This window comes from Neopsephotus bourkii, unplaced genomic scaffold (assembly GCF_033783945.1).
Source record: "Neopsephotus bourkii isolate Nb327-2 ecotype Australia unplaced genomic scaffold, CSIRO-AGI_Nbou_v1 NB_1376, whole genome shotgun sequence".
In the NCBI taxonomy this organism is placed as follows: domain Eukaryota; kingdom Metazoa; phylum Chordata; class Aves; order Psittaciformes; family Psittacidae; genus Neopsephotus; species Neopsephotus bourkii.
The window spans coordinates 1,349,622-1,359,085 of NW_026901855.1; positions in this window are offsets into that span (position 1 = coordinate 1,349,622).

A 9,464-nucleotide genomic window follows, 5' to 3' on the forward strand; every position below is an offset into this window, starting at 1 on the left:
AAGCTAAGCTTCTGCAAATACCTGTCAGGTTAGTATCTTGAGCCATTTTCCCCAAATGAGCTTGATAGGTTTGAGAGAGAAGAGAGGTTGATATAGATTTAGCACTGCTATCTTACTAGGGAATGTTGATGAGGATTTGCCTAATATGCCTCTGCAATCCTACAGCTTCAGTTTGTTTTCTCTTTCAAAACAGTCCATTTATTATAGCTAAATAGAAAGTAACCTTTCTAAATAGAAGGAATTATGTAGAAGCCCCAGAATTTCCATTTTATGCTTCAGACCTAAGGCTCTGTACCTAAGGAGGAGGAAGCAGCTCTGTCCATGGAAACATTTGCTCCCTTGCTTCCCTTGTCAGCTGTCAACAAAGGCATGAGTTGAGCTGTCTGGGATGGCCTTTCCACCAGGTAATTGACAGTTACTACTGGCTCATTTCACACAGGCTGTGACTTTAATTTCCTAAGCTGTATTTGAAGAAGCAATTTAGAAACAACAAGTTAGTCACTAGTGCCCCAGGCAGTCCAGTCTTATCAGAGGAACTCATACTGCACAGAAGGATGAAAACACTGCGTGCCAAAGCTGAAGTCTTTTGCCAGCAGGAAATGGAGACAGCTGTACATCTGCTTGATCTGCCTGTATACCTGCTCTTCGCTCCCAGAGCTGCCCCTAAAGTCCTGCAGAACATTTTAAAAATAACAGGTCTGCTGGATTTCCAGAAATGAGCTCGTTTTAGGTAAATAAGAAAACTCTCTTTCACTGTTTTCATGGGCTTTTCCTGAAGAAATCCTTTCTTGAAAGAGAGGATTAGTGCTCACTCACACACAAATGTTGGTACCCATCAGCATGTGAGGGAACTAAATTTCTACATACGAAACCCACTTTATTACATGAATGTGATTCATGTGCAAGTCCTAATGTAGTTGTTTTGGTCAGTAGAAAAGCCTTATTTAGCTGTAGACTTATGCCTGTAAGATCTGAGCCTTTGAAAAAGCAGTGGATTGCTTTAATTGTAATTTCACTAAGAGCCATTAGTTTTTTTGTTTCATTATGTAACTGAATCTCTTTTATAACAATATGTACATTTTGACTAAGGAGTAACGTGAGAAGGGCTGAATTAATAAAGATAATTTTCTCTTTTAGGGTGGATTTTTTTCTCTATTCTTTATAAGGTAAATTAAAAGTATTCTTTTTGTGACTAACCAGGAAATATGTCAGCCATGTGCAAGCAAATACTTTGCAACTGCTGGGTCTTAAGGGGATATATTTTCATTAGAAGTAGTCTTGTAGAGATACAGTATCCTGTTCTTGCTAAGAGCTATATTGTGCTTCACAGGGACACATGTGTGGTACAGAAAAAGAGATCTGCCTGGCTGCGAAGCGAACAAGTGAAATGATCACATAACACTGTGATGCACAGGGCACGACTAAGGTCACTAAAGTGTCTGTGACACATCTAATCGCCAAAGGGATACAGCAAAATGTCCAGAAATGGATCTGTCACCACAAAACCTGGAAACAATGTCTAACAGCAGAAGCAGCTGTAGCATCTCTTTGTTCCTAGTACAAGGGAAGGCTGCTAAAGTGCACCTCCTTTTATCACCTCCTCTGTGCAGGTGAAGAAACATATTGTGGTCTGTTGATACAGATTTCTTTGGGGTTGGAAACCTTGGAGAGGGAGAAAAAAGGAAGAAGATATTCTGGCAGCACTGCCTCTCTGCATGGCTCATCTTTTAGCTTGTGGCAACCTTCTGGAGTCCACACAGGTTGGAGTTGGAGACACACCAGTTGGCAGTGGAGAGGCTGTATTGGCCCTATGAGCCCTCTTCTGCCCCCTTGATCCAGCCTACTAGATCCAGACATCCTTCTGCTGGATTTATTGTGAGCAAAGCCAAAACACATTCCCAGTCTTTCAGTGCTCTATTAAGACACAGGTAGTAATTTAAACAACCCAATGGAAACAGGTATTTCAAAAAGTGAGAATCAGTTGTTTGGCAGTGTGCCACAAAAGCTGTGCATTAAATCCTCCTTTCCTCACTCAGTGCTTCATGAAGTTGATATATGTATTTAAGAAGTGGTTTATCAAATAAGACAGCCACAAATTTCACATTAAGTTGTGTTTAAGCAAAGTATTTTCTCACTAAAGGGTTATATTCTTCTTTAAACCCTCTTGAAGTTAACAAGAACTGTCATATTTCAAGTGTGCCAAGATTTCTCATTAATTTCCCTGCATTCAGTCAAACAACTTGCAAGAGGGAGTAAAAAATCAATTTTCCAGGGAAAAGGATAGGAAGTGAAAATAAGAATTTTCATCTTATTGTAACAACTTGCGCGACCATAAGAATTTAATTATTCGTCTCTTAGAAGGACTACAAGGTTCACTTCCATGGTTTGGAAAAGATAACCCAGCACAGGTCATGCAAGTTCCTGTCTACTGTAATAACAATTTCCAGTGACGTTATCACTTAGCTATGGGACTTTCATTAAAAACAAGGAATGACATTTGTGGTTCACTGCTGTGAACACAGTGGTGCATCTGTTACATTTATGACATGGACATGAAATAAAACAAAACCTGACCTGCTGAAGGGATATTTAATAGATGGACTGCACTGGCAATACCAAACAAATAAAAAGATGTGGCCGTAACATTACCATGCATATGTTCCCCTTAAAGCCTGTTCAGTTTTGATGTTCATGTTTTCATTACTAATTATGCAAAAAGAAAAAAAAAATATATATTCTGTTAACACTTCCATTCTCTTTAATGAGTTATTAAGAAAGATTCCAATCCTGTAATTAGCTGGGGGAAATGAACTCCAGAGCTTTCAAATTAAACACTTAAAATATTTTCCAAAAATACTGTAGTCCATAAATTTATTTTTTTTTTGTTCTCAGTCTAGCCCACTTTCCTTCCTTTTGTTGACTGGATATTTGCTATTCATTCTGTCCCAGCCTTCAGATTCTTCACATCTCCTGTATTATGTAGCACTGTCTGGTTGCCCCATTTGAGCTTCATGTTCAGGGGTTCCCCAGAACTGGAGGTAGGGTATGACCATATGGTCTAGTTTGCAGTTAACAACGTCAAAAATAGCAAGAGCCCTAAAATGTGTCATGGTGTGATCAATTTCCACTGCATCATCTTCACTTTTCTCTGTACCTTGAATAGCAACACCCAGCAGTGGTGAGAGCTTTGACTAGTTTGATATATTTTATTGGTCCATATGAAGTGTCCTCATGGTGCAGAATCTGAGCTTTCAGTTGTGCTTGTGTGCAACTATATTTAGATGTTTGTATGTATATCTATGGGATGGGATGGGAAAGGACAAAACAGGAGAGAAGTAGAATACAATACAATACAATAGGCTGAGCATGCAACACAGGGTTAAGTTGAGGGAATGGAGAGCTGCAGGATGGAATCAAATTAGTAGGCAGGAAAAGAGGGAGTAGGTACAAAGGAAGAGAATAGGGAAGAAATCAAAAGAAAAGACAGAAGTAAGATCACTCACCAGTGCTGACGTAGAGAAAGCTGAGCAGCCGCATCCCTGCTGCCATTGCCTAGTGCAGCACAGGCTCTGAGGTGTGAGGTGGTGTTGGTGATAGCAGCATGTTTGCACAGCTGGGCAGCCCCCACAGCAGCCTGATGCCAGGTGGTGCAGGGCTGTCAGCATGGAGCAAAGGACAATGACAGCTAAAATAAAAGGCAGTTTCCACAGAAAGACAGCGTGCAGTTCTTCAAATATTCTTTTAAGCAGATGTGGAGACCCACTGCGTACTGAGGGATGTTCACAGCCTCAAAGCTACTTTGTGGCTCAAAGGCCATCCTTAAAAAGCATTATTGTCACAATGAGTTTGACACCTTTTTATGCCATTTCCCTCCTGGTCTGTAAGGATGCCATCAGTAGCCTGTGTAAACCATAGGTTTCAGAGGTCTGGGAAAATGTTGAGCACACTGTTGATGTTCTTCCATCCTAGAAAAAAAAACAAGCAAATGAGAACGGCAGATTAATTCAGATTTCCATGTATTCTACCCAGGTTTTCTAATCTTTTATCAGGTTTTGACCTAAATAAAAACATTTGGGGAAATTAATGAATTTTCATTTAAAATCAGAAAATCACAAATTTTAGTAACTTCCTCTAGAATTGCAATTATACAACAAACTTCTGGTACTCGCAGAGTTTTTGGGATGAGGCAAACTTTCCTAGGGAAATAAAGTAAAATAGAAGGAAATCTAGTAGTAAAGAGGTTATTTCACTTCTTGGCCTTTTGCCCTGACTGACCATTTCAGAGTCTTGAAGTATTTGCTTGAAAATGGGCAGGGGATACGGACTAGTAAGAATAAATGCAGGAGAGAGCAGCTGTGAGATGGAGAGGCAGCAGATGCTTGTCTACACAAGCAGTTAATTCAAAATGAAAAAAAAATAAAAGGAAGGAAGAATATTCTGAGCCTAGTGAAATAATTGTTGTCCTGGAGGGTATGGGAGGTAAACATACCTTTTATAGACATATTTATTGCCATTCTTTTTGTGAGACTGGCCCACTGAAAAGGTTCACTTTACTGATGCATTTTCCCCTTTTCCCTTTTCAAATAATGCCCTTTCTTGAAGCATTTCCTTCTCAAGAAAATCTAATGTTTTAAATGTCCCTCATTGTTTGCTTGCAAGAGGTACAAGCATAGACTTTAGATTATTTGTATACTGCAGAAGGGGGAGAAGATTTTAGAGGATCTTGTTGTATGGCACATGGTTCCTCTCCTCTTTATCATGGTAAAAAGGCCAACAGTGTTCTCTGCTCTTGCACATTAAATGTGTATTCAGCAGTACTTATCCTAAATGGCTCTATACACATAAAATTGTACCTAGGTTCCTGAAACTTTATATGAATAAAACCACAAGGAAGTTACCTTTATGCTCTGGAATAAGTCCATTTTGAATGAAGATAGGTTCAAGAAAAAAATTTAGTCTCTGCCTATAGACTTTCCACACTCCAGGACATGGGATATTCAAGCTGGGGTGTTAGTCTGTGTCTAATTAAAACAGAAAAATTAAAATAATGTTTTAACTTTATTTTCCAGAAACAATGACTAAATAGCAGATGTGCCTTACCAGCATTTCTTTCATACTAAGGTTAAAATCCTAGCAGCTCTGACAGTTCTCACAGTTTAAATGAAATAAACATCTCTGCTATAACACACAAGAATATTGTTTTTCAAAGTATTAAAAATTAAGGTCTATCAATGCTAAAGGCATCAAAGACCAACTGTTCCCATGGAGAGTAAAACAAGCTTCTGCTTATCAAACTCATTTCAGTACATGTAATCACATAGTCCATGCATTAGTATAATCTACAAAGTAGAATTGATTTACATTGTCATTCATAAACAGGGTTTTTTATTTATGATTACTATTTTTAATTTTGGTATTATGGTTGTGTGTCAGGCCCTGGTTTTCTTGTCTTGTTTCCAGTAGATGATATCATGTAATATCAGCAAAGACACAGTCCTTGTACTGCCATGCATCTCAGGGCTCCAGACAACATGTAAACAACATGTATCCCTTGTAGAGCTGCACATCTAAGCCTATAGCTAATCTGTTCTAGTGTGGGTATGTGTAGGTAAAAGGAAAAGTGCACCAATGTGAATTGTGTACCCATATGCAATGAGTATGCATACGCACATTCTGCCCATATCCCTAATATTCTGGGAAGATGTGAGAAAGATATGCAATCTGTCCATGTGATAAAGCCCTAACTATTGTTGGGTAAATACAAAACCAATTAATATCCATACAATCATATTTAAAATAAGCCATGAATAATAGGATGTGAGAACAAAAAGTGGCCTCTCTTCCTGGCGTCACTTAGAGGGATGCCAGCCAGAGGCTGCTCTTGAAGATTGTCAGTGTGCAGCGATTGTCCATGGAGGCAGGGACTGTCACCACTGGTTTCAGATTTCAGCCACCATACACTTTGTTTACTTCTGTGTGGTACAAACCCACAATCACAGTAATTTGTTCCTCAGTGCTTATCAGAAACAGTATTAGGTAAGGAAGAGGTTAGAATCTGCAGGTACTGATGAGTTCTACAGAGAGGCCAAGTTCCCTGGGAGGTTTGGTCATATTCAGTAGCATTTTCCTGGGTAAGATACGCACTAGCAGCATGTGTTACAGACTGTTCTTTAGCTGTCCGTTATTCAGGGCAGAAGCCAGCAATACAGCTGCACCTCTTGGCACTTGGGTTCAAAGGGTCTTGGTTTCATATCAGTTGAATAGAAAATGTCAATAAGAGGTGAGAGACAATTGAATGCTAATAAATAATAAAGGCATGAAAGCTGCAAATGTTTGACCCATCCCTTCTGTTGTGATATTGATCTGAACTAGAAGAGAAATGTCAAACCCTTCCCCACCCAGAGGTCTAGAAATGCTTCTGATGTATGCCAGTAAAAGATAAGAATCAGACCAAGAATATATTAGCAGATGCCACAGGGAATAAAGTATAAACCCAAGAACAATAGATGCTGTGTGTCAGCTACAAATATTTGGCAGAGCATGTTCTGCTTATGTCCATTCCTTCAGGGCAGTCTGGGCATGCCGAAGAGCTTTCTCTTGGGAGGGGAGGTTGGATACAGGGAGACTGCATAAGGGTAAGGCGACAGGTTCATGGGACTGCAGCTGTCCCTGCATGTGGAGGGGTGGAGGGAAGGTCTGAAGATTTGCTCTACACGAATGTCCATCCTATGTATATTCTTACTGTCATTCATATTTTACTCTTAGAGGACCCAACTGGATCCACAAAGGACTTCAGGCATCATGCTATCATTTCCAAAGAATGGATCTTCAAAGCCTCTGCTATGCCATTATGTAACCCTTCAGAGGCATCTCCCCTCCACACCCATTTTCTTTCCTGTACTTTACATTTTAACCATTAGACGTGTGTGCAGCTTGACTTCACACTTGACAAGAATTGTCCCTTCTGCATTATTCTTAGTCTTTGATCTCAGACAAATCAAATCAGCTAAACACATCTACTGCATAAAATCTTGCACAAAATGCAGTCAGATAGCAAAAGGACAGATAAAGGAAATCCTGTAGCGTTGAAGGTTAGGGCATTTTTTCATGCCTAAGCAGAACTGCTTCTGCTGCAGACATTGCTTCTGTATTTTATATCCACTGAAAAAAAAAAATGTCAGAAGAGACTAATATGGAAACTCATCTAAGATCGCCTGCTCTTCTCCTGAAATATGGGGTTTTGCTTCACATCCTTGCTACATAGCCTGCAGAGGAAGGATTTGAACATGTATCTATGATATTCAAGTGAGCATATTAATCACTGAGCTGTCTTTTTTTTTTCCTTTTTCTTATTTAGAGAGACTGACTACAGACCAGTTTTCTGATGTATTGGAAGTCAATCAGTGGGGATTTGGACTAAACAAACCTCTTTCTTTTCCTTTCTTCTTCCCTGACAGAAAGGGCTTCTCCATCTTGAAATGAGCTAGGAACATAGTGCATTTGACAGAGATTGTTCCTTTGAAGTCGATACTAAATTGAGGACTGTCTACAATATTCAGGTTTCATTACAAAGGAAAGGGCTCTTGCAGAAATACTCAGAGAAGCAGTGCTTTTGCTGAAATGTTATCAATTAGTCTCCTGCCACATCAGGACCAGGATGGCAATGTTTGCTGCTGTAAAGCCAGTGAGAATCATCTATTTTTAAATGTATTGGTTTTAGTCTTACTTGTGCTTTGCTTCAGTGTATGAAAAGGGGATTTTTATTCTTTAGCATTTAAATATTAAAAAAAGAGGAAAAAATACTTCTTCCAACAATTCCCAAAGACATCCTATTTCAGTGTAATAAAAATTAGCAGGATGAATATTCTTAATCTTAGCTAAAATCTCAACATTATGTTTTAATAAAGATGCTGAAGTAATTGTGACTTCAAGCCACTATTCACAATGGATAAAATTTCCAGGGGAAACAGGAAGGGAGCTTGGTTGGTGGTTTAGATTTAGCAGACTTCTTTGGTGGGAGGCAGGCAAGGGAGACAGACAGATGAGATAAAGTTTTTGACTCCGGATCCCCCTGCCAGACTGGCCATATTAGTCACTACAAAGCGAACTTACGCTGTCCTGACACTGTAAAGATTAGCTTACTAGTTTCATTATAATTGGTCATGCAACACACAGAGGGGGGGTTCCTTTTCTTTCTTTTTTTCCCCAATATGAGGGGAGTAGCCCATAAGCACAAGAGAAGTCTGTAAGAGCCACTGGATTTTCAGTTTATCTCAGGAAAGTAAGTTTAACAGGATTAAGGAATCATATGATAATTTAAATTACTTTCTTTCTAGGTCAAGCAAATGTTACATGGCACATCCTTCCTTGGAAACTAAGCTCTATATAAACCTTTAACTTTAGGCTTTAAGTTTAAACTTGTATAGTCACACATATTAATTGCATGTATATATCCAATTCAGAGGTGTGCTTGAATACATTAGTTGCTGATATGCTGGATTTACGGCAACTGGATCAGAGGGCCGTGAAACCTCGTTTTTCTCATTCCCAAAGGGACTGAAATGCTTCTCCTGTTAAGTAGTCTTGTATACTTGTCACCATTAGTGATCCCCCTGATTTATTTCTCTGTATGTGACAAATGACCTCCTGACTACTAGTGTGAAAGATGTAGCCGTAATTCACACAAGACTGGTAATGAGACAGGAAAATTAATGAGTTTGCAAGTCCTCTCTCTGCTTTTGATATCCTTGGGCTCACTCAGCTCATGGTGTAACTTTCTACAGTTTTGTGGCTTCTTCACTGTGTTAGAAAGTAAGATAAAGTTATTTTGCTACATCACTGACGGACATCTTGTACAAAAACCTCAAGCAGACTGACAACACACTTTCCCTGTCAAGTCTTTTTGTTTTGAATTCTGTCATTCCTATTACAGGTAGCATAGGAACAGAGAAAACAGAGAGGCATGGAGAGTACTGGAAATCATCCTTTATGGGTCTGAGAGTGATAGTGCACCTCCTGCTCAAAAGAAACTTGCCAGTCTGGATCTATCCTTGTGCTTGAGAGTCCTGGCCAGAAGATATGAAGAGGGCTGATATAAGTGGGTTGCAGGGTTTGGAAGAGCACAAGCACACCTAGGAGACAGGTGACATGTCTCAGCCTCCCCTGTCCTGGTCCGTATATTTGCTAGTTAAGGCATTTGCAGATGGACTTACTGGAAGCCTGAACTTGTGTTGCCCCAAGAAAGTGCCACTTTCCATGCACATACTCCGCTTTGCCCATTTCTCATGGCCAATAACCCCAGGGGGCCAGGACAAATCAAGGAGTTCCTGCTTGTCATACCCCTGTTACATCCAAATTTTCTAGCTCCTGCCTGTCTTATCCATTGCAGTGGTCACTAGTAAACCTGATCATGGCTATAGCTGCATCTGGCACAAACTGCTTACTTCTGTAGCTCTTCTGTGAAG